The sequence below is a fragment of the Muntiacus reevesi genome, chromosome 5, assembly GCF_963930625.1.
Source record: "Muntiacus reevesi chromosome 5, mMunRee1.1, whole genome shotgun sequence".
Taxonomy (NCBI): domain Eukaryota; kingdom Metazoa; phylum Chordata; class Mammalia; order Artiodactyla; family Cervidae; genus Muntiacus; species Muntiacus reevesi.
The window spans coordinates 108,107,332-108,133,498 of NC_089253.1; the positions used below are offsets into that span (position 1 = coordinate 108,107,332).

A 26,167-nucleotide genomic window follows, 5' to 3' on the forward strand; every position below is an offset into this window, starting at 1 on the left:
TGTTTTGCTACTGGTTTGACGTGGTGGTAGGATTGAGTGAGGGGTACCAAGAGTTATAGATTTCTTGGTTGCTGTCTTTAAAGAACTTACCATTGGTCTGGAAAGATATTCCAGTAGTTCTCAATCCTGGCTGCGCATTGGAATCAGCTGGGAGGGAGCTTTAAAAATGTACACCGCCTGGGCTCTACTCCAGACTAATTAAGTAGGAATAGCTAGGGGTAAAGACCTGTCATTGATTTTTTTTTAAAGCTTCCTAGCTGATTCTAATATGTAGTCACTCTCAAGAACCATTGCATTACATGCATGTAAGAAGCATGCTTAGTTGTAAGATTCACTAGGAATGCTTATTAAAAATTCTGATTCACAGGCCCTTTGGAGATTTGATTTCATGTGGTGTTGGTGAGCTGACCTATATGTTTTACACGTGCTTCTGGTGATTCCTATGATGAGCCACATTGGGAAGGTTGTAAGTTGATGCGTAAGACAAGGCTGTCTAGCTGCCTGTCTGGGATGTTTGGGGATCCCTGCATGAGGACAGAAGTTAGGGTGACTACTGAAGTGTCTTCTACCTCCCAGAGTCTGATCTTAATAAGTTATGAAAGGTATAGTGCAGAGTCTCGGAGAAGGCAGTGGCCCACCACTCCAGTACTCTTGCCTGGAAAATTCCATGGATGGAGGAGCCTGGTGGGCTGCAGTCTGGGGTCACTAAGAGTCGGAGGACACGACTGAGAGACTTCACTTTCACGCATTGGAGAAGGAAATGGCAACCCACTCCAGTGTCACGACTGAAGTGACTTAGCAGCAGCAGTACAGAGTCTAAGTTCTAAAATGAAAGAGTAGGGAGTTGTGTGGTTTGATGCTTAGGGGAGCCTTGAGAGGCAAAGTAATTTGGGCAAATTGTCTTTGTAAACAGGTGTTCATAAAGGTTTGTATTCTCCTATGCCTCCCAGCCATCCCACCCTAGGGCACATCCGTTTGGAGCAATCATCATCTCACTTGCCCTCCCCTCGCCTTCTTTACCCTAAGGCACCCTCATATTCCTTCTAACCTGATTCTCCTATCCATATAAACGTAATGGATGGGACATAGGGTGATTTACAAAAAGCCCCCTTTAGAATGACTTCGGGACATTATCTATGCTGGAAGGAAAAGAAATGCTGTCTCAGGAGAGACTCAACCAGATTGTCATGGAGAAAGAGCCAGGGTCCGTATAAGGCCCATACAAGTAGGTGCCTAGTAAATGTGCATCATTAACTTGGACCCATCCCCACGCCGCATGAGCAAGGCAGGTGGGGCTTTGCAGAAAAGAGCCACAGGCTTTTCCCGTCGAAGATCTGGAGAGATGTGAAGAAGTCCCAAGGACCAACATATGCCTGGCAAGCCCAGGGGTTATGTGTGACCTAGAAAAACCTTGAGAACACTCTGGGATTCTTACCAGATGTGGGGGTGGCAGGGAGGAGGGAAGGGAGACAAGGTTGATGAGGCCAGTCACTCCTCGTTTGAGATGTGAAGGTTGTCTTGAGGCCATGTCACTCAGATTAACCAGGCGCCTCTGGAAATGACAGCACTGGGCCCCACAGTGGCTGGTGTCATCTGTTGGGCTTTGGGCAGGATGGCCTTCAATTATATGTGTAAACTCACCTAAGTGATGCGTTAAATGCACCGAAAGCCCGAAAGGAGAAGTGTTGCATTTGAAGATAGAGTCGAGATCTGTTGGTCCTCCAGGGCCAAGACTCAGAAGGTACTGAGATAAGCAGTACTTGGTTTAGTTCCTTTGTTCATTCATTCATTCATTCTTTCAACATATATTTGTGAGCATCTGTGATGTGTCAAACAAACAATGTGCTAGTCACATGGGGAAACAGGGAGAAAAAGTGCCATGACCTCTGTGCTCCTGGTGCTCTCTTCAGATTCCAGCCTCTCTCTGGTTGTCTGTCTAACATAGGTATGGAGGTCACGCAGAGACAGTGAACTTGCTGTCCTGTCTAGGTGTGCTCTACCAAGGAAGCAGGGAGAAGACGTCAGACGGCAGATCCTCTGAAACCTTTCATTGCGTGGGCTCCCAGGACCTCAGACACACAGTACCTCTGACTTCCAGGCCATCAGTCATTGAACTTCAGCTTACTGAAGGACTCCTGCTACCCCTGTGTCTGGATCCAGGCTTGAGAGAACTCATTGAGCTGTAGGACTGGCTTCCAAAAAGTGGCTGGCTGCTCATTAGGCAGAATGAACTCATGCCCACTTTGAAATGACATTACTTTCCAAAGCTTTGGATCTGGGGGAGGGCATGGAGCCAAGAGCCCACAGGCAGAGATAATGGTCATAGTGAGGCTAGTATCTACCCCTTGATTCAGGAGAAGCTGGATGGAAAAGTCATCCCATTTTCAGCCAGTAGAGCAAGGACAAAGTCTGGCTCCCTAGGAAGAGAGGAAGTCAGCCAAGTCCAGCTTCCCTTGAGCAGGGAACTGGGGTGTGATGCATGGCCCACGTGGAGCTCTCTTATAGGAACTGGACACACATCCTAGAGTTAGGGTTGTCTTCTGCTGGAGGAAGTTTCAGAGCCGGGTGTATTCATACTGGTGGGGGTAGGGCTTACAATGTGTGGGGGAATCACATCACACAGGCTTTTGTTAAAAAAAAAATTCAACAGAGTGGATTTTAAATGTGTTATTGACATTGTTCAGCCATTCATGAGTGAGGCAGCATCCCATCTCACATCTAGAAAGGAGCGCTGAGGAGCTATACAAAATGAAAGGGTTTTATAGGCACGAAGGGCACTGGACCAGGAAGATAGTAAAAAGTGGATTGGTTGTAGAAAGGTCGCTTTCCTTTAAGGCAGGGGTCCCCAACCTCTAGGATCTAATGCCTGATGATCTCAGGTGGAACTTATGTAATAATGAGAGAAATAAAGTGCACAACAAATGTAGTGTACTTCAATCATCCCCAAACCAGCCCACCGCCACCCCCAGCCTGGGGAAAAATTGTCTTCCACGAAACTGGTCTCTGGTACCAAAAATGTTGGGAACTGCTGCTTTAGGGGATGGCAGGGTTTTATCAGGCAGATGACCTCATTCGCACTGACCAGGTGATTCCTGATTGCCTGGTTTAAGAGCCCATTTGTGGGAGAGACTGACATTGTAGTAAAGTTTTGGTTTGGTGACATGGGGCTTAGTGTAAGTGACTCTCTTTTGGACCTGTTGTCTTGTTTTTTTAACACTGTTAATTTACCCAAATTCAACTATTCAGCTTGGACCAGAAAGGGGATTCAGAACTTGTGGACACAATAGGGGAAGGAGAGAATGAGATGAATGGAGAAGGTAGCTTTGACATATATATCATACCGTGAGTAAAACAGATAGCTGGTGAGAGGTCATATAACATGGAATCCCAGCCTGGTGCTCTGTGATGACCTCGACGTGTGGGTCAGGGGGAGGGGAGGGAGGCTCAAGAAAGAGGAGATATATAATTATGGCTGAATTGTTTTGTTGTACAGCAGATACTAACACAACATTATAATACAATTTTCCCACAATTAAAGAATAAATTTAAAAAAGAATCTAGGATATGGGGAAAAGAGTATTTAAATAGTGGAGACTAATTCACCTACCACTCCTCTCCTGTTTATGCCCATTAAGAGTATGAGATCAGAGGTACCTAGGATCTTGGCTGGAAAATGGCAGATTCTTATAGCCCATGCCAACAATACCTGAGTATTTTTTTTTTCTCTTAATTTTAACTTAAGATTTTGTAAATGAAAAAGTTTTATATATGTATTAGAACTGGTTACACACTACTGGATTAACTGTGAATGACTAAGTCGCCTTGTGCGAATGCTAAGCCCCTTCAGTCATTTCCACCCCTTTGCGACCACATGGACTGTAGTCCATCAGGCTCCTCGGTCCATGGGATTCTCCAGGCAAGAATACTGGAGTGGGTTGCCATGCCCTCCTCCAAGGGATCTTCCCAACCCAGGGATCAAAGCCAGCTCTCTTATGTCTCCCGCATTGGCAGGAGGGTTCTTTACCACTAGTGCCACCTGGGAAATCCCTGCTCTGAATACATGCATGTATGTATGTATGTTTCACCATAGAGGAAAATCAGCCATGGTGCCTTTTATTATCACCACTGTTCAGAGGTTGCAGATATAACTGGTTGATTTCCCTTTCTACCACTCATTCCGGAAAGGCCCAATTCACCCAGCTGCCGTATTTCCTCACAAAGGCCACAAAGAAAAGGGAGCCCCTTTTTCCCATTCCAATGTCTCCTGTATTTAATGGTCACAACAAATATGTAAGATTTATTGGCACCAGTTACGCTTGAACCATTAGGAGTGCCTTCAGGTTGACACTGTATACAGAAGCTCTCTCAAACATGTGGACTCAGTTTAACCTTTTTCTATATACTGTAAATGCTTCCCTGGTGATAGCATCCCTTTTCTGCTGTACAAACCCTTCCTAAATGCTTCCTGTGACCTTGTATGGCTCCTCAGTAGATTTTGGTTAGCTTCATTTGCATGTAGCCTTTCTCATTATCCTGCTTGATTGTAAGGGTGGGGAAGAGTTCCTATTGTCAGGGCAACCTGGAGTCCTGCGTGCTGAGCTCCATTTAGTTTTTCCCAGAATTTCAACTTGGTTTGGTCACCCTCCAACTGTATTCTTGGCGTCCCTCCCTCTTGTGGTAGAAAGATGCAAAGCAGTCTATGGTTCTGCTGGCTGCTTCTCCCTGTTTTGACTATCTCTGCAAAGGTCTCTGCCACTTGCAGACTCTTCCCTCTTCTTACTGGTTTAATTTGTTTCATGTCTCCTAATCTGGAGATGACTCTTGAGAATCCCTTGGACTGCAAGGAGATCAAACCAGTCAATCCTAAAGGAAATCAGTCCTGGATATTCATTGGAAGGACTGAGGTTGAAGCTGAAGCTCCAATACTTCGGCCACCTGATGCAAAGAACTGACTCATTACAAAAGCGTTGATGCTGGGAAAGATTGAGGGCAGGAGGGGAAGGGGGCGACAGGAGATGAGATGGTTGAATGGCATCACCGACGCGATGGACATGAATTTGAGCAAGCTCCGGGAGCTGGTGATGGACAGGGAGGCCTGGCATGCTGCAGTCTATGGGGCCACAAAGAGTCGGACACCACTGAGCAACTGATCTGAACTGATTCTGGATGGGTGTTTGTCCTCCAGGACAGTGCCGTCTTCTCTCTTGGCTCAGTGCAGTTCACTCTGCAAATATGACTGTGGTTCCAGGATTAACTTCTAAGCTTCTTCACCTGAATGAGATGCGGCTCTCAGATCTGGCTTTCTGCTGATTCTGGTCTGAATTGGGTTTCTCTGTTGTGACTCTGGTTTTGTGGTCTCTGCTGTTTGTGGTTATCAGGACTAATATACAGATTGCAGGGGTTCCCAGTCTGTGTCTGCAATTACTCCAACCTGTGCTCTTCAAGTCCCAATTTTTTGAAATATTTATTCATTTGGCTGTACCAGGTCTTAGTTGGGGCATGTGGGATCTTTAGTTGTAGCATGTGGAATCTAGTTCCCTGATCAGGGATTGAATCCAATGCCCCCTGTGTTGAGGGAGCAGAGTCTTAGCCACTGGACCATCAGGGAAGTCCCAAGTCCAGTATTTTGATCTGTATTTCATCTGTTTTTCACTGAGCTGTTTTTCTTCTCACTCGGTGTCTGTAACTCATGCAGATATGCATAGTTATTGGAGGCATGCTGTTTCTCTGACTTTGCAGGTACACGCCAGCTTTATCTGTTATGACTGCTTCAGCGCTCTGTGCTGCCACGAGAGAGATTTTTTGATGGTTTATCCAGTCTTAGGACTTTAAATACGATCTATACCCTGACAATTCCAAATTTATGTCTCCAGCTTAAACTTCTACTCTGAATTCGTTTATCCAGCTCTCTCCTTACATCACCGTATAGCTATCACAAATTCTTTTCCTGGAAAGAAAATACTCTTTCCTGGCTTTTGGCGAGAAGAGGAGAGTCCCTCATTCTCAGAAGTCCTTTGGTCCTGTGACTTGCTTTTAAGTTGCCTTCTCCCACCTGCATATAGTTAATAGTTGCTGAATAGTTAACAGCTATTCACTTTTTACCCCGTTGGCATTTATCTTATGTGTGTTCTGCCTAAGCACGTTGAAAGAATAAAACCATATCCGAGTGTTGGTGGAAAACTGCCATCTTCAGCTTCCTGAAGCTTCTCTGATTTTATGGTATCTACAGAGAATGTGTTTGGTGCTGACTTCCATGTGACTGGGGAATGTGTCTACTCATCTCTGCTTTAGTTTTCATCACCACCTCCTCCACATGCCCTGGGAACAGAACATACTCAAAACTCATTTGACAAATAGGGGCCAGAAGCCTACCACCATCTTCTGGTGTCAGAGTGATAAGGTGTACCAATTAACCTAGGATAAGGTATCCAGTAGGTAAAATTTGTGGATTTCTGTAACCAGTAAGTCATGCTCTGGTATAGGCTGTTTTTCTCTCTGCATCCTTGTCTGCATGACCCTGTTCCCATGTCCTTGCAGGAGTCCGGGACCCAATACAGATGCCACCTGGAATCTGACATCAGTGTCTGTTCACGTATGACTTATCTAATACAAAAAGGGATTGATAAGTATATCCTGGAAATTAGACTTTCCCTGTCCCATGAGGGCTGAGGGGTGAAGTAGATTGGGAAGAAGATGAAGAATTGAGTTGGGACATGAATGAGGAATTTGAGATGCTTAAATGGTGTTGTAAGGAGAGAGTTGGATAAATGAATTCAGGGTAGAAGCCTAGATTGGAGATACAAGTTGGGAGTTTTCAGTGAATAGATGGTATTTAAAGCCGGATAAACCATCAAGGAAGGGAATATCTAACCATAGGGAAGAGGTTTGATAGCTGAGTTCCAGTGTTGAGATGTGGGTGAGTTAAGGAGTTATCAGTAAGAAGGCTGAGAGGGAGCAGTGAAGGGGGTCGGGGAGGGATGGTGTCCTGGAGGCCGAGGGAAGAGATTGCTTCAGAAAGGAGGAAGTAGCAGTGATCAGCTGAGTCCAATGATGCCTAGGGATGGGTTAAGTAAGTGCTAAGAATTTATCATCAGAGGTCAGGAGAGGGCAGTGGGAGGGGCAAAAGCCTGATTGGGGAAGGTTTAAGAGAAGGTTGGAGATATGGCCATACTCCTTGTGGTAAGTCTTGCTAAAAGAGGAGCAGAGAAAACGGGAAATGTAGGTGAAATACCATTTGCTTTCTGATGAGAATGAATCTTTCAAGACGAAAATCATTGCTGGTGGAGAGAGAGGACAGTTGGTGGAGCAGTCTTCTAAAGCAGGTGAGAGGGGGTGGGCTCCTGGCCCGGCAGAGCCCATGTGGAGGATTGGGCTTGGCACCCAACTTCATGGTTCATCAGTAGTCCTCAGAGGGAGGTTGCAGAGGCTGGGATGTGGGTAGGGTGGCGGGAGCTCGTGGAAGTTCTTCTATTGTTTCTATTTTCTCAGTGAAATTGGAAGCCAGGTCATTTAGCAGAGGGTGGGAGAAGGGAAATGCTGGAAGTTTGAGGGAAGGTGGAAATAGTTTTCCAGAGAATGGAGAAATGAGTGGAGTGGGGCTGTAACTGCTGGACTACATTCGGGACCCACTTGGGGTTCGTGTTGCTGGTGTGAAGGTGAGACCAAGGATGTGCTCGGTTTTCCTCTGGTCACATTTGGCCCCTGAGGTTCAGGCAGGAAGTAGGTACAGAGCTGACTTTTACCAGAGTAGTTTTGCCAGGTGAGCCTAATGAAATGAGCATTAGGAGACTGACCTTAGCAGAACAGTGAAATTTGACCTGGGTAGGAAGGAAAGAGAAGGGGGTGACAGAGGATGAGGTGGTCGGCTGACATCACCCACTTGGTGGACATGAGTTTTTGCAAGCTCCAGGAGATAGTGGAGGACGTGAGCGTGCTGCAGTCCATGGGGTCTCAACGAATCCGACACGACCGAGTGACTGAACAACAAAGAAAGGAAAGAGGTGGGGGAGAGACAATGAAAAGGGAGTAAATGTATTACAGGCCCTTTTTCAAATGTTACTCTGGAATCTGCTGGCTAAATTCAGTGTGTGGAATGAGTTGAGAAGCCTGTCTCATTGCATGGAGGAAGTAGGAAGTGAGTTTTAAAGCCAAATGTTCTGATTTCTAATTTGGTGCTTGAACTGCCCCCAATAGAGGGAGAGTGAGTGAGGGAGGGAAGGGTGTGTGTGCACACACACGTGCAGAGTAAGCTGTGACCAGAAGGTGTGGATCACCTCGTGGGCCCTCCCAGACTTCACTCCTGGGCGCCTGGCCCCGCTTCGGCCCAATTCAGAGCGTGGACTTGGGGAACTTTTGGGGACTGAAACCTACCAGGCCCGCCCACCTTCCTCACTTGCATTGTACTCCGTCATCTTGTTTTCCTCCTCGGAGTGTCTCTTTTTAAAAAAACACATTTATGTTTGTAGCTTCTGCTGCTGCCTTTGGCAGCCTGCTCTCATGTGAATCACTTGTCCTCTCTCTAAACCCTGCAATGCCTCCCGCCTGCATCCTGCCCGCTGGGCCAGAGTCCAGGGTCCACTATTTCCAGTCCCTGGCTCCCTCTGTGGGGGAAGAAAAAAAAAAAAAAAACCTGTGATTTTCTTTCTTTCTCGCACATATTTCCATCCATAGCTGCTTCCATCCTGAAATTATTCCCACTCTTTCATATCCATTTTGATTTCTTAATAATTTGTCAAGCCAGAGATGTCCTTCTGTTTGGGGTTGATTCCAAATATGCTAAGTTTGCCTCCTGATCGAGTGCCTGGATTTCACACCACACACCAGGCCAGTCTCCAGATCTTTTGTCTATGCGGACCCATTAGGCTGGCTCAGGGCTCTTGGCCTTTCTTTTAGCCCACTGTAATACACAGTTTAATTTCTGATCCCTGGCCAGAGACCTCAGGTGCCTGGTGTATCATGCAGCCTTAGGCTATGATCTCTCTGTTCTGAGGCAACCCCGTGCCTGAGGACTAAGGGGCAGAAATTAACTGGGGTGGTGTTGTGGTGACTCAGTGGCTGTTTCAGGCACTTTCCACTGGATCCCCCGGAGGCCAAATCCTTAATGGAATCCCAGCTAGACAGGGATGGCACCGTGGCAGCCGCTGGCACTAGGCAAGCCAAAATGATCTCTCTTCATTTTTCCCTCAATTTATCATTCTCTAGAAAAGTATTTATTGAGGACTTTCAGTGCCCCTCAGAGTGTGGTCCATCTTGGAATCGGCTGAGGGGCAATTAATATAATTACAGATTCCTGGGCTCTGCCTGGATCTAACGACTCAGCAGCTGCAGAGGCAGGAGGAAGGAATATGTATTTTTCACATGCGCCCTTGTGCTTCTGAGGCTGCAGTGAAGTTTGAGAATGATAGTTCCCTGTGACAGTAATGACTCGGCCTAGGGAGGGTGTGAGGTGGTCGGCATAGTGGGGGCCTACTGAAGAGAAGCCTTCAGCCTGTCTCTCCCACTGCGTGCATTTCCATGAGGTCCTACTTTAATCAATATCTGTCTAGTACAAACTAGCTGATACACACGGTGGGCTCTCAGGAAAGAGAACAAGGACCATTGGCATTTCCATTCTCCTGAGGACACGTTAGAGTTTCCCTGGTGGCTCAGTGGTAAAGAATCCCCCTGCCAAGCAGAAGACTCAGGTTCTGTCACCTTGTTGGGAAGATCCCCTGGAGAAGGAAATGGCAACCCACTCCACTATTCTTGCCTGGAAGATCCCATGAACAGAGGAGCCCCGCTGGGCTACAGTCCACGGGGTCACAAAGAGCCAGACATCACTTAGCAACTGAGCGCACGTGCGTACGAGGGCACTTTGCTGGCTGCCCTCCTCCCTCTCCCATCCCTAGGCCTCTGCCCTTGGCCCAGAATCGGGCACTTGTCTGCTGAGATCTGTAGGTGAACTCTGGTAGCTTCACAGAATTGTCTCGTTTTGTTTTTAAAATATCTTAAAAATGTTTTTTAAACAATTGAAGTGTAGTTGATTTACAGTATCTCAGGTTTACAGCAAAGTGATTCAATTATACGTATCTATCCTTTTTAATTAGAGGTTAGATATAGCTCCCTGTGCTATCCCATAGGTCCTTGTTGTTTGTCTGTTTTTCATATAGTAGTGTGAGTCTCTTATTTCCAGATTCCTAATTTATCCCTTCCCTGCTTTCCCCTTTGGTAGCTGTAAGTCTGTTTTCTCTGAGTCTGTTTTGTATATAAGTTCATTTTTATCAATTATTTATATTCCACATATAGGTGATATCATATGATATTACTCTTTCTCAGTCTGACTTTACTTACTATGATAATCTCTTAATGTGGTAATCTCTAGATTCATCCAAAAAGAAGTCTGTCACTGTCTCCCCATCTATTTCCCATGAAGTGATGGGACCAGATGCCATGATCTTAGTTTTCTGAATGTTGAGCTTTAAGCTAACTTTTTCACTCTCCTCTTTCACTTTCATCAAGAGGCTCTTTAGTTCTTCTTCACTTTCTGCCATAAGCGTGGTGTCATCTGCATATCTGAGGTTATTGATATTTCTCCCTGCAATCTTGATTCCAGCTTGTGCTTCCTCCAGCCCAGCATTTCTCATGATGTACTCTGCATATAAGTTAAATAAGCAGAGTGACAGTATACACCCTTGACCTACTCATTTCCCAATTTGTCACCAGTCTGTTGTTCCATGTCCAGTTTTAACTGTTGCTTCCTGACTTGCATACAGGTTTCTCAAGAGGCAGGTCAGGTGGTCTGGTATTCTCATCTCTTGAAGAATTTTCCACAGTCACAAGAATTTTATTGTGATCCACACAGTCAAAGGCTTTGGCGTAGTCAATAAAGCAGAAATACATGTTTTTCTGGAACTCTCTTGCTTTTTTGATGATCCAGCAGATGTTGGCAGTTTGCAACCATGAAATTAAAAGATGCTTGCTCCTTGGAAGAAAAGTTATGACCAACCTAGACAGCATGTTAAAAAGCAGAGACATTACTTTGCCAGCAAAGGTCCGTCTAGTCAAAGGTATGGTTTTTCCAGTAGTCAAGTATGGATGTGAGGGTTGGACTATAAAGAAAGCTGAGTGCCGAAGAATTGATGCTTTTGGACTGCGGTGTTGGAGAAGACTCTTGAGAGTCCCTTGGACTGTAAGGAGATCTAACCAGTCCATCTTAAAGGAAATCAGTCCTGAATATTCATTGGGAGTACTGATGATGAAGCTGAAACTCCAGTACTTTGGCCACCTGATGCGAGAGTTGACTCATTGGAAAAGACCCTGATGCTGGGAGGGATTGGGGACAGGAGGAGAAGAGGACGACAGCGGATGAGATGACTGGATGGCATCACCGACTCAATGAGCATGAGTTTGAGTAAGCTCCAGGAGTTGGTGATGGACAGGGAAGCCTGGCGTGCTGCAATGCATGGGGTCTCAAAGAGTCAGACAAGACTGAGTGACTGAACTGAACTAGGTTCATCCATGTTGCTGCAAATGGCACTATTTCATTCTTTGTTATGGCTGAGTCGTATTCCAATATGTATGTGTGTGTGTGTTATACCACATCTTCTTTATGCATTCATCAGTTGAAGTACACATAGTTTACTTCCGTGTCTTGGCTATTGTACATAGTGCTGCGGTGAATATTGATGTGCGTATATTTTTTTGAATTAGAGTTTTTGTTTTTTCTGGAAGTGTGATTGCTAGATCATATGGTAATTCTATTTTGAGTTGTTTAAGGAACCTCCATACTGTTCTCCATATTGGCTGCACCAATTTGCATTCCCACCAACAGTGTAGGAGGGTTCCTTTTTCTCTACACCTTCTCCAGCATGTTATATGTAGACTTTTTGATGATAGCCATTCTGAGGTGGTCAAATCATTGTAGTTTTGATTGGCATTTCTCCAGTAATTAGTGATGTTGAACATCTTCTCATGTGCCTGTTGACCATCTGTATGTCTTCTTTGGAGAACTATCTGTTTAGATCTTCTGTCCATTTTTTGAATACATTTTTTTTTATATTGAGCTGTATAAGCCGTGTGTTTTTAAAACTAACCCCTTGTCAATTGCAGATATTTTCCCCCATTCCATAGATTATCTTTCATTTTGTTTTTAGTTAAAATATATCTTTTAACAGTCATACTTCCTTGAATCCAAGATACATATTCTTGATTAGAAGATCTACTAAAAGCTTAAAAACAGCTTTTAAAGGAGGGGGAGCCCTACTACATTCTATATGTTACATATTCATATATTTTGAGTTTTAAACCCTTGTCTGTGAAGAAAGGGGTATCTTCAAATTGAGGAAGTAGAAAATCACACACACAAAAAATGAATTTAAAAACCATGATCAATGTGCTTGAGACCAAGTCTTCATTCTTGGAGACTTCCTGTGGACACCTGGCTTGTTTGTAGAGACCCTGGAGGAAAGCCGTGTTTGCCATCTCTGTGTGTGTTTGAACTTCATGTAAATGTGCTGTTGATTAGAAGGCCTGTAGTTCTGTGTTAGCCTTTTTAAAAAATTCAAGTCTGAGCTTGTTTGCTCACAGAAAGGGATATAAGTGAGCACACTATTCCTTTTCTGTATGATTCAGGATTTTCTCAGTCCTGTGAGACTAAAACAAAATATGGAAATAAACTGGATACCAAAGCTGATTCGAGACTGCAGCAGGCATCCTCACCCGAGCTTCAGGGCTCGTCTTCCCCAAAACCACCTCATGTTTTGAGTGAGTGATTCGGCATTACATATATGTTTTATATTATAAATACATATATATTAAGTTGCAGAAATGTATTTATTTTTTATCCTCTCTGTATTTTCTGCATTGATGTTCTGATGTAGATCTTGTTTGACGCAATGTCTGTTAATAGAGGTGGTGTAACAGTGGTTATGAATCCTGGTCCCACCTTTACTACCTGTGGGACCTGGGCAACTTAATCTCTGTTGTCCTTTTCTGTAATGTGAGGGGAATTATGTTACCCTGCTAGTAGAATCGTAGTAAGAATTAAAGGAGGTAACTTGGGTAAAACCCTTGGCATGTGGCTAGCACATAAGAAGCACTAGTGGTATTAAGTAATTCTTTAGAACATTTTGGACAAACCACTCTTACGGGAAAGACAAGCAGAGCGTCTTCTTGCACTGCCCCCTTGCTCTACAGATCTGCTTCTCACTGACTGGTCCCTTCCCACTTTAGTCTAGCCACTTAATATCTGTCATGTGCCTCTTTGCAAATAATACGTTCACATCTTTGAAATTAGTTTTTCCTCCAAAACGTTGGCCACCGCCCCCACAGAGCCTTCTCTGACTATCCCTGAAAACTCAAGAGACGAGAGGTCTTTTTTCTAAGCCCTCACCCCTGACCTAAATGTCAGTAGCATTCATTTGGTGCGTTCGAAGATTCCCGCATCAGAAATTGTCTTTTAGGTGCCTCTGCCCCTTTTTCCTTTTGAAAGACCATTCTGTCTTCTGGCAACAATCACAGTTCCCCAGACGTGAAATTCAGTAAATACCCATCGACAGGCTCGTTTCACAAGGATGCTCTGTGAACTCACCCAGGGCGCGTGGGCTTCCAGACCACCCGGCTGTCAGCATGTGCGGCATGAGGTCTGTGTTCAGATGAGGGAGCTGCTGTCGGGAGGGACGCCGCTAATGCTGGGCAGTGGGCTGTCACTGCTGGGCTCCAGCTCAGCGCCCTGTTCCCTTCTCCTGTGACAGGTGGAGATACACACAGAAACCAACGAGCGAAAAGCCGGGGGACTCTACTAATTTACTGGAATGTTTACACAGGGTTGGTGTGTAATTAGTAGTTTATTTCTGTGACACAGTTGGCCTTCCTGGCTTGGAACCTGGCTCTGAAATGCTCTTTAAAAAACCCAGACCCACGAGATGGCAATCTGAGACATGGTTAGGATTTGGGAACAGAACGAACAGAAAGTATGCCCTGTTTTCTGTGATGAAATGTGACCAGTAACAGCCCCCAAATTGAAGACTCCCTATACACACATACACACACACGCAAGCACGCACCATTTCTGGGATCATTTTCTGCTGCTGAATCCACTTTTTACAAGGTCTGTTTTTTACTTTTGTGAACATCAGCTTATTTGTTCCTTACACTGAGGATAGGGGGACAGCCACTGGACCCCTTCCTGCCATGAGCCCCATGATTGCAGTCAGAACACTCATGTCTCTTTGTAATGTCAACTAGATGAATAAATAAATGTGTGTTAGTCTTTTTATTAGTAATATGGGACTAATACCTATCACCAGCTGTCCCTAACCTTGAGTCTTGTAGCAATTACATGAGATGAAACATAGGAAAGTGCTTTGAAAAAGACCCTTATTCTTTGCTTTATGAGTGTTTTTTAAAATGCCTTTTTGCTTGTAAGACTTGTATACATATAAACTTGATTTTGCTAAGTGAGCTTTTTTTTTTTTTTTTTTTTTCTCATTCAAAGAGAGTATCTGGTTGCTGCCAGGGGCATGTAAGGCAAATTTTCCCACCGTGTTTCTTGTTCCTTAGCTTTCATTAGCTCTGTGTATTGGGAGCTCTCGTGACCTTTGCTTTTTGTTTCAAAGTACAGTTTTTATATTATGTCCATGTTGAGAAACATAAATATATTTGATGCTCAGGTGGCTTCTGAACACATCTTAAGTTCATTCCAGTTCTTAATAACTTGAATTACCTCTGGATAACTGGCAAAATGCTGACGTTAAAGCTGCTCTCGAATTCAAACACAGTTTGAATTCAGGACTTTCTACGCTTCGTGTGAGGGCAGACCTGACTTTTATATCCAGCAGTGTTCCTACGTGGGCTGGGACTGAGCCCTTGATCAAATTTTTTACCAGTCTGGCATAATGAGAAAATAATAGCAATATAGTTTTTTGGAAACTAAACTTGTTCAACTTAAAAGTGAATTTTCAAAGTTAATGTCTTTTCTTGACAGAAGAAAAAGTTAACAACCCTATAGCAAGCCCATATTCTTTCCTATTTGCTTTGTGAAAATTCTCTGATCTGTAAAAGCTGACAAAAAACTATGGCAATATAGATTTTATCTATATAATAATTAATCTATTAATATAATTACATTGATATAAATAATTTACTTGTGAATGTACAATATTGCTATTTGCAGCTTGGCATGTGAGTTTTTTTTTTTTTCCGTTCTGGTGACAATGAGCTTTTTACATTAATCTTAATAGGAATTAGCAGTTGCTTATGTGACTTGTCATCAAAGAATGAATGTTTTAGAAACCCAGTTAGACCAACACAGCAAATGCCATAAGGAATAGGTAGTGTTCAACACTGGATTGTACTCAGATCTGGGTTCAAGTCTGGCTTTATTTTCTGTCAACTCTCCCCCTCCCCCACATCATGATCTTAGGCAAGTCACATGACCTCAGTGAGATGCCGTTTCCTCTTCTGTTAAATTGGAACCCTCAGTTCACTTTATGGTGGTAAGAATTAAATCAGAATGCATGTGTGAAAGGGCTTTGTGCACCAAGATATGCTTTGTAAATTTAAGGTATTGCTAAAATACTTTAAGGTTATGAACAGTGATGTTTAGAGGATTTCTATTATTGAGCTTCACAATGCAGATTTTTCACATATCATTTTTAAATGTGTTTTGACAGATATGGTCAATGGGATCCCTTGGGAGTAAAGCAGAATATATATTCAAAATATTGTTAGAATCTTTCTCTTTTGTGCGCAAAGCATCATGATGCCGTGACCTTTTCTGACTGTTTCCTTGACGATGTAAAACACAGCCACTGTTCCCTGAGTCATTTGTATAAAAAGAGCAGGTTTCTAGAGAAAGCAGGAGAGGGAGTGTGGGAGCGGGAGCCCTTTCCCGAGGGATCCCACTTTGATCTGAATGGCTGAGGTGTGCCGCCACCTGCCTAAGGGGGGCGGGGGACGTGCTGCTCCCCACAGCTGTGCCCTTGAATCAGACAGACCGCCCTTCCGGGCTTGGAAGGAAAGGCAGGACTCAAAGGGCAGTGGGCGCTCGCGCATCCAGGTGATCACGCCTCCTTCGCCGCCGGTCGTGATCACATTCAAGTTCTGGGCAGCACGTGTTCCCCAAACCCAGGTGGGACTGGGACCATCAGCCAAGCTGGCTGTCACAGTCTCCCTTTCTCACAGGGCTTCGAATCGGGGACTTGCTCCTCTCTTCACCTCCCCCTTCCTGTCTCCCACTCTCCCCTCTTCTGTGACAAGTCCCCCTTCCTTAGCAGGTGGCCTCGGGGTGGCATGACACAACCCCTCAGGGAGCATGCCACCTCAGCGGGTTGGGAAGAGCAGAGAGGCCCCCAGGGCTAACTGAATCACCAGACTGGGCATCGGGGCTCCAGGCTTGGGACTCCTGACCCCGCGGTCTCGGTGGGCCAACAGTCTTGGTCTGCTCTCCTGCCTCAGTCTCCCTGGGAGCATGAACCTTGCCTGTCATTCCATGCTACTAGAAGCAGCTGTTACTGTCGGCCCACGGAGCCTGGGAGAGGTTACCGCGGAGAGTAATCTCCCGTATCTGGTCTGTGTGATGTGTGTGGCTGATCGAGAAGGGAGGGCGCGCCTCTCTTTTGTACCCAAGTTATTTATTGCATTTGTCTTACGACTTCCATTTAGAGCTAAATAAACTGCAAAGTAGGTTATTGAAGCTGGATCTTGGGTGTCTTTAGCAAGTGGGGAAGTGGGCGGTGAGGAGGGAGAGCGATGGAAGGCTGGGCAGAGGAGATTCAGAGAAAAGGGCCAAGAGGAAGCAGACGTGGCTTTCCCCCGCCTTTCAGATGGCTGAGGCATGGGTGTGCCATGTCTTGTCTGTGGGGTGCCCTTTTGTCAGAGGACTTTGAAACGCTTTCTGTGTCTCAGGCATTTGGGAAACAGCCTCCTGGGGACATATCTTGAGTTACCATTTATGGATAAAAAATCTAAGACATGCCCTGCACATTGCACGAAGTCTGCTGTGATCTTACCTCACCTGGAAAGATAGCACCCCACCTCTTCGCCTACCTGACCTGATCACATCCCTTTCCTCTGTGCCCTGATCTTAAACAGCCTCACAGAAGGGAGAATAATAAGGGAGAACATGTCCTTAGAACATATTATAGCCACTGAATCTAAATGAGGTCTCAGAGGGTCTCATCTCCGCAGAGCGGTGTCCCTCCTGCCAGCACGTGCCTGTCTGTGCGTCTGTCAAGCTCCCAACTCCCTGCAGGCCTGGGGAGTTCTTTGTCATTTCCAGAGACTCTTGGTCGATCAAAATCACTCATGAATTCTCTTGCGGAGATTTGATAAAGGGTCTTTCTTGAGTACCAGAAGTACTGTACATAATTCATAATATGCAACGAGATGAAGTAGAAAGAGCGAGAAAAGATAATAACTGGGGAATTAAAAGTTTTCAGCTTTGTTACAAGCTGGGAGAATGAGTCAGCATCACATATGTCTTGAAAGCGTTGCACAGAGCTAGGTTTGGGGTGGGGGCCCAGGGGTTCCGAGATGGAGGAAGAAGGCTGCCCAGGAGTCAGAAGGAGGGGGTGTGGAGGAGGTGGGTGAGGGGTAAGGAGGAAAGGGGCAGATGGTGAGTGGGGCTGAATTCCTGCCCTGCCCTTCCTCTTCCCCTTGCCTCTAAGGAAGGAGATATCCTGGGGCCTTAATCATCTCTCTATCTCTCATTCCTCTCCTGGTTTAATTAAATTCCTGTTCTAATTTGGAAGAGCTTGCATATCCTTTTCTGCTGTAGCAACCAATCTCTTTTATGAGACCCACCCCGGCACTTGGGAGCTGCGACCTCTGTGGGGACTTGATCCTCTGTGGCTTTTGTGGTCATGGTCAGCTCAGTGATGAGCAGAGGTCAGCTTGAGAGAAGGGGGTTATCTTGCTGTTGTCAGTCATCTTGCTTCCCGTGGCCATAGTCTGTGCCACATCCCCTTGCACCACCTGGAGGGAAACCTCTCCTCCCATCCATATGTCTTGACATCTTCCTCATTCCTTACTTTTACTCTTGAAGGACAAAACACACTTTATTGGAATCTCTGGATACTCAACCGTCAGCCTCTGGTGAATTTCTCTTGTAGCTCAGCTGGTAAAGAATCTGCCTGCAATGCAGGAGACCCAGGTTCGATTCCTGGATTGGGAAGATCTCCTGGAGAAGGGAATGGCTACCCACTCTAGTATTCTTGCCTGGAGAATCCCATCGACAGAGGAGCCTGGCAGGCTACAGTCCGTGGGGTCGCAAGAATGGGACATGACTTAGCAACTTAAACCACCACTGGACACTCAGGAATGCTGAAAAGAGAGATGAAAAACAAACATGTGGATAAGATGACTAGCTACCGGGACTTCTCTGATGGTCCAGTCATTAAGAATCTGCCATCTAAAAGCAGGGGACGTGGGTTTGATCCCTGGTCAGGGAGCTAAGATCCCCACGCCACAGGGCAGCTAAGCCCATGCACCTCAACTACTAAGCTTGCGATTATTGAGCTCATGTGCCACAACTAAGATCCACTGCAGCCAAATATAAATAAATGAATAAACATTAAAAAAATATATACTAGCTACTGTTTATCATATACCTACTGTGTGCTAGGCCGTTTACCTACAAGGCCTCCAATTCTTACAGTAGCCTTGAAGTTGACTGATCATTCTTTGTTTTACAAAAGAGGCAGCTGAGACACAGATTAAGTGACCTGCCCAAAGTTGTCCAGCTATTCAGGTAGAAAGCCTGGATTTGAACCTAGTGTTACATCACTGGAGAAGCCCACTGTCTCTGCTGTACCCTGCCACCATCAGTTAGAGCAGACTGGCAGAGGAGGTGGTAGGTGATCGGGCTGTTCAGTTCACCTTAATTTACACAACAGGCTTTAGACAGCCTCCTTATTGCCAGGATGGTAGAAGATAGTGTGCCTGCTTTTGAGGAGTGAAAACAGACCTGTGTTCAGTGGTTGCCCTGATGAAGTGTTATCATTCCTTCCAGTTTTATCAGCTGAGTGCTGTGGGGGTTGTATAGACAATGGTCATATTCTGTCTGAGGGCATCAAGAAGGGCTTTGCAGAGAAACCTCATAGAGGCTTGCTTGGCAAAGTGATTGTTTGGTGGGTTCAAGGCACAGCAGGAAGGCTGGAGCATGCCAGGAGGGCATGGAGGGAGAAGGGATCAGAGAGTCACTGGGACTGGATCCCACTGGGCCCCGTTGGGTTTTATTTCACACTTGATGGGAGGGGTCTTTGAAGTATTTCGAGCCAATGGGTGAGACAATTTGATATATGGTGAAAGATTATTCTGGCTGCTGTGTAGAGAGCCAGCTATGGTGGGCAGAGGTGGAGGTGTTAGAACAATGGTGTGAAGTCTTGGATGGTCAAGCTGGTGGTTATCAGATTGGGATGGATTTTGAAGGTAGAGCTGGCAGGCCTTGCTGATGGGTTGAATGTAAGGTGAGAGAGAAAGGCAGGGACCAGTGATGACTCCTCAGCTGTGTTAGTGAATTAACAGTGATACAGTTTGCTGAGACAGGGAGGCTAAGAGAAGGGTGGGTTGATTGACCAGTGTCAAGAGTTCAACTGGGGGTTTGTTAAATTGGAGATATCTGTCTGATGCACCTTTCGTATCCAGGTTAGTGGTGTCACGATGAGTGAATGGTTAGATACATAAGCCCGGAGCAGAGAGGAGAGGGGCAGAACAGGAGATACATATTTGAGAAGCATCGACTTATTAATGGTTTTAGAGTCATGGGATTGATTGGCCAGTGCCCCACAGGGAGAAGGAATAGCTAGAGAAGAGGATTAAGGACTGAGCTCCGAGGAGCTGCGGCTCAATGTGTATTAGCCCAGCAGTGGGCCTATTACTGAGGCCCTAAGAACTTCAGGGTTTTCTCTTGGAGCTATTTCTTTTGGAATTGAGCCCAAATTTAATATTATTACTTCTCCTAGGAAGTTACCAGGATAATAGCATGCTCTGGGGCCAGTTTATTGATTATGGCAGGGACTTCTTTACTGTAGGGAAGGCAGATAGGAGTTACCACCACCAGCCAATGAGCTGGTGTAGGAAAGATAACAGTTTCAAGTGTAGAGAAAGCTCTTCAAGTCTGTCCTGGTTTGGTTCTTTTTCCTTTTGTCTTCTCCTCTTTTCCTGTAAAAAGTATGTTTTCCATCAAGATGATGTTGCTTGTAAAGCTGGGTTTTTATTTCTGTAGCTGAAATCCTTTTCATCCAATGGACTTTTATTGAGGGCCTACTGTGTGTTGCTTCACTGTGTGTTAGACGTGGGCCAGGTGCTGAAATGCTCTCTTTTCCAACACAGGGCTTCTCTGACAGTTTCGTTGCTGCCCTCAGGCATCTGCTCTTTCCCAGGGGTCTCGGTTTGTTTACACTCATCGCATTATTCACCTGTACATCGTTATTCATACCTGTTACATCATTGATTATTAGTTACAGTAGCTGCTAAATCTCAGAAGCATTCTTCTGTTGCTTTTTCTTCACACCCCACACTTAATTCAGCGATAATACCTGTTGGCTCTGCAGTCCCTGTTTATCCAGATTCTGATCTCCAATTCTGACCACACACTGGCCCAAGCCCCCACATCTCATGGAAGTTACTGCAGTGTCTCCCTGAGTACATCACTGCCCTGGCGCAGGTAAATCAGAGCATGTCTCTCCTGCAGGGAGCCCTCCAGGGTCTCCTCCTCTCTCACTGAGTGGAAGCCAGAACTCTTGCAAGGGAGCCACAGGACCCTGTACAATCTGCTCCTTTCCTCTTCCACTCTTCCCCCTTCTCCCCTCCCTCATCTCCTCCAGCCACAGCAGTCTTCCTGCTGCAGACACATGGAGCACACTCCTGCCTCGGGGCCTGGCCATTGTGCTGTGTTGCTGGGGTGTCCTTCCCCAGAGGTCAGAGCGCACTCACCCTCTCCCTTCCTCGGGTCTTTACCCAGTGAGTCTTTTCACGACCACCCCATTTAAGGTTGAATTTTTCCCTTCCCGGTAGCCTCTACCTACTCTTCCTGCTTTCTTTCTATCCAGAGAACTTCATCTTTTACCGCAGCATATATTTTTCCCATTTATTTGTCTGAAGACTAACTTACCCCATTACAATAAGCCTCATGCGGCAGGAATTTTGTGTTACTCACTGCTTTGAACAGTTGCTGCTCAGGTTGCTGAATGAATAAATGACAGGAGTCCATTACGGAAGGGGGTGTGGTCAGTGCACTGCCTCTGTTACAGTTACTGTTAACCCCCTTGGCCATTTCACCAGACCCGCTGCTGACGGGTGCAGTGCTGTTGTGAGAGGGTCGGCTGCCGTGAGACACCTAGCCTGTGGCCGGGAAGGAGCGCTCCGGCTGGAGAAGCCGCCTGGCTGCCGCGGGAGAGAGCCATTCGCCCAGGTGTCCTCGGTATTATCAGCAAGCTCACCATCCCATGTTTGTTAGATAAATCCACAGGAGGGCTCATTGAGGGCATATTCACAAAAGCAAGTCCCTCTTTTGATGGTTCGCAAGCTCTGTTTTTATCCATGGAGATAACTGTGGGGTCCCTGGCTGGGAGATGGCAGTGGGGGGTGGGGTGGGTAGAGAGATCAGAATTCCCGAGGGGGTCCCCGTGACGTCTTCATCCAGGTGCCACAGCAAGCCTCCAGCGCCACGGAGCAGAGTTTGATTCTGTGAACGAAATAAAGGTCAGTGAACCTTAAAAGCGGGAAGGAAAACCTACTGGCCATAAGTACTGGGAGACCTCTTGCTTATATCCTTAGGAGTGTTTAGTGTTGTGAAAGGCCAGTGTGAGGCATCACAGCCAACATTTATATAGTATAGATTGTTTGTCAGGCACTGTTCTGTGTACTTTACAGATAGAAATACATTTGATATTCTCAACAAGCCTTTCAGATAGGACTGGAATTACCCCCATTTTACAGTTGAGAAGATCAAGGCCATCTGTTCCCAGAGTCTCTGCCCTTAACCATTACATTACAGTTGTCTCAAAATAAGTGTGGCTAGTGGGCCGTTCTATTAGGAGAATAGAGAGATTGTTTAACACACTTACATGTTATGTTTTGATTTGTGATATTGTTGTGGGGAGTAGCTATGTGTGAAAACTGACGTTTTTGTGAGGCATGCATGTGTGAACACTGTAATTACTATTTCCAAGAGAGAACAGATTTTTTTTTTTTTTTTATTTCACCACTGCGCCTAGCTGGAGACTTTGCTTATGACACATTTTTGTTTTTGAATTTTCATAAGAGAGAATGTTAAAGTAGGGCTGTCCTTTTGATGAAAGTTCTGGAGGGTTAGGGACCCTTGAAGACTGGTCAGATGCTATTAAGTATTTTTCACCTTTGATCCTCTGTACTCAGGAATTCTTGATTACCCAGCAAGAATTAGTGATTAGAAAATTTAGTTTCTTATCCTTTCCTGTTTTTGCCTCTGCCTACCTGTCTTCCATCCCTGGTGATGGGTGCGTGCTGGCTCAATCATCAGGTGTCCAGGGCTGGAGGGTCAGGGCCGAGGGCAGTTCACGCAGAGAGCAATGATAGAAGACCAGGAACACTTGGTGGATATGAAGTTTGGGGATTGCTGTCCACCACCCTGCCCTCAACTTTGCCCTGCCCTGTGGGTGACCGATCTAGCCAGCTATTTTTATCCTAGAAGTACTGATTTTAAAAGAAGAGCTGTGCCTCTTGTGTTTGCTGGACTCATCTGGTTTGAAAGGAAGGTCCTTGTGACTCCCATGAGTGGTACCCTATGATGTCCAGCCTTCAAGTCCTTCTGAGCCCTGAGCAGGAGCAGGGTTCCACCTTGACTCTGTCTCAGACCGATATCCCATCTGCCCCACCTTGGTCGGCCTTCCTTTTTGGGGGAGTAGTCAGGACCCTAAAACCCCACTGCCTTCAACACAACATAAGAACTTCCTACGCATCTTCCAGGCAGGCTTGAGTAACACCTCTAGCTGAGTGAGCAGCCGTGGAATTGTTGGGAAGAGGAGCTGAGGTCGGTCAGCTACCCTTTCCTTGTGCTGAGACTGGGAAGGGGGAAGGAAGGAATGGACTGGTGAGCATGACCCCGGAGGCAGTAGCTACATCAGACCAGTGGGTTCTCTCTGCACAGCCCCGGCCTCACACTCAGATAATTAGGCTCTTGATGCCACTTGCTTCTGACACGGGTGAGGCTGCTACCAAGTCGCTGGAGATGAAATTGGGTCACCTGTCACGATTCCTGCGGGACGAGGCAGAACTGTGCTTACTACAGAGCTTGCTCTGCTTTAACCTCCAGCTGGGTCTGGTCCCGCCTCCCGGCTGGAGGGAGGAGAGGAGACCTCCCAGGGCCACTCTGGGATGGGACTTGCCCCAGCCCGCCTCCCTTCACCTAGCACAGAGTTTCTTAACAGAGTCAGAGCGAACCCTTTCCCTTTTTCTGAGTCCAGTTTGTCGAACAAGGGGAGGACGGTGATCCTGAACCCCTCCTGGTGTGGAAGAGATGAGAATGGCCCCCTTTGTCATTCTGAGTGTGAAGGAAGGCACAGGCAATTATTTGTCTTCTCAGAGAGCCGCGAGAGCCTTCTCTGGTCCAGCCCTTCTCCGAGGACGGAAATAAGGAGAGATGGCTAGAGGTGAAGCGAGCGAGGGAAGAAGGGGAGGGAAAAGGACCTCATTTGAGTGTGTGCATGCACGCATCCATGTTTGTGGATTTAACTTAGGAGGCAGTTGAGGGGGAACCAGAGAAATTAGAACAAACAGGAAGAAAGAGGCATAATGTGAACAGGAGGATGGAGAAGAGGCTGCGGAAGAGGTCAGGAAGGGAATGGGGACCGAGGCAGAAGGCAGATGGGGGCCGGGCGGTGGTTAGCCTGCACTGTTTCCCAGATGCTGACAGCTTGCCCCGGAAGCTAGAGTGATGCCTCAGGCAGTGCTCAAACCACAAGCAAAACACGTGCAGGAAAAGAACCCCTTTTATTGTGCTTTCTTTACATTTTAGAAAGAGGAATAACCGCCGAAAAAGAAACACAAGGTGGGTAAAAAGAGACAGGGGGGAAAAAAAATCTGTCATGGAGGTATGAAAATTTAATCAACACCCAGTGTTCTTAGCCGTTCGGGAGCAGGCACAGATCTTGATATCTAGGCAGCTATTTCTGGCACCTCTCAGGGCCCCTGGGAGCAGCACCCACTAGTCCCCGAGTCTGGAAGACAGCGCCTGGGGCTCATTGTCTTGGTCTCTGTCGTGGGTGGGAGAAGAGATGGTGGTCTTGGGGAACTTTGAGTAGAGAGGGCGGTTTCAGGTTTACCTAATAGGTGTTTATGTACATGGGGATTTTAGTGTAGACTTTCCTCCTGGGGTACTAGATATAAATGTGAGGTCATGCGAGCATTTACAGCCCAGTCATGCTGCCTTCCGTGTGTGGATGTGGACCAGTATATCCCACTTTGTAGGATGCTCCTTCCGTATGACTTTAAGGCCATCACACCATCCTGCTCCTTTCTGTCTTTCTGGTTGCTTCTTTTCCTTTGGGCCCTCATTTCTTCTCACACACTCTTTCCCTAGGGGATATCACTGAAAGTCCCTGGACGATTCTTGATGACTGGAATTTATATTTCTAGCTCAGAACTCTTTTCTGCACTCCAGGCACATATATCTAATTACCCATCACCAGCACCATTCCGAAATGCCTTAGATTAACAAGGCTTAAACTGAAGACGTGGTTTCCGCCCCCCCTTGTTCCAGTCTCCCCATCCAAGTACCAAAGCCCCACCACCTGTTTAGCGGCTTGTGCAAAAGCCTCCTGTCTCCCTCATTTCCTCCCACTCCTTCACCTTCTGTCTTCCATCAAACTCAAGTCAGATGGATGCTACCCTCAAAACGCATCCCAGTCCTCCATCTCCACTATAGCTCCTCTGGTCCAGCGGCTGTCTTCTTTCCCTGCATTGCTGCTGTCACCTCCTGATGGTCTCCCCGGATTTTTCTCTTGTGCTTCTTCAGTCTATTCTCTGCTCTGCAGCTGGATGGTGGTGTGTGTGTGTGTGTGTGTTGGCCACATCATATGGCAGGCAGGATCCTAGTTCCCTGAGCAGGGATTGAACCAGTTTTGGGAGCATGGAGTCTTCACCCCTGGACTGCCAGCAAAGTCCCAGGATGATTTTTAAACAATGTACATGTCCCATATCACTTTCCTTTCATTCAGTTCCTGTTGCACTGGAAATATAGACAAATACCTTTAATGTGATCTGTGAGGCATGTGGCCCCCACAAGGTTTTCTAACCTTGGTGGCCCTTACCGAAATACTGTGGCTTTGCTGGCCTTTGTCAGAATCACACAGTCCTCAGGTGCACCAACCTCAGGACCTTGGGACATGCCATTCTGCACATAATGGAATGTCTTCCCTTGGAGCCCCTACCCTTTTTGGTCAGCGCATGCTTGTCTTTTAGATATCAGTTTAAGGGCTTCCCTGGTGGTTCAGTGGTAAGGAATTTGCCTATAATGTAGGAGACTTGGGTTTGATCTCTGGGTGGGGAAGATCCTCTGGAGAAGGAAATGGCAACCCACTCCAGTATTCTTGCCTGGGAAATTCCATGGACAGAAGAGCCTGGTGGGCTACAGTCTGTTGGTTCACACAAGAGTGGGATATGACTTAGCGACTAAACAGGAGCAGCAATCTACATTGAAGGACATACTTTCAGGGAATGTTCCCTTGGCACAACCCTGAACAAAGTCAGCTCTCCCCAGAAATCTCACTCATGACCCTTCTCTGTTTTTCTCCAGCGCGCTCACCCCCATTGTACTATTACAGTCATTTTGGACTGTTTTAAGTAGCACCATTACTCCTCTTGGGGCTTCCCAGGTGGCTCAATGATAAAAAGTCTGCCTGCCAGTGAAGGCGCCACAGGAGACATGGGTGTGATTACTGGGTCGGGAAGATCTGGCCTGAAGAATCCCATGGACAGAGGAACCTGGAAGGTTATAGTCCGCTGAGTCGCACAGAATCAGATGACTGAGCATGCATTCTTCCTCCTGAGTGTAAGTTCCCTGAGAGCAGGGCCCTGTCTGTCCTGCTCACTGTGGTGTGTCCAGGACACACCTGTCCTGGCCTGGCCCATTGTAGAGGCTGAGCCAGTGAGTGGATCTGCCCTGGACACCTCTGTGTCTGGGGCTTTGATTCAAGCATGGAGGCGCAGG

At 46.3% G+C, this 26,167-nt stretch overlaps 1 protein-coding gene across 3 annotated transcripts in view; it reads left to right on the forward strand.

Moving 5' to 3' along the window:
- CACNA1E (calcium voltage-gated channel subunit alpha1 E) overlaps positions 1-26,167 on the forward strand; it is a 330,655-nt gene that overhangs the window by 104,305 nt on the left and 200,183 nt on the right. The gene's annotated exons all lie outside the window — the stretch shown is intronic.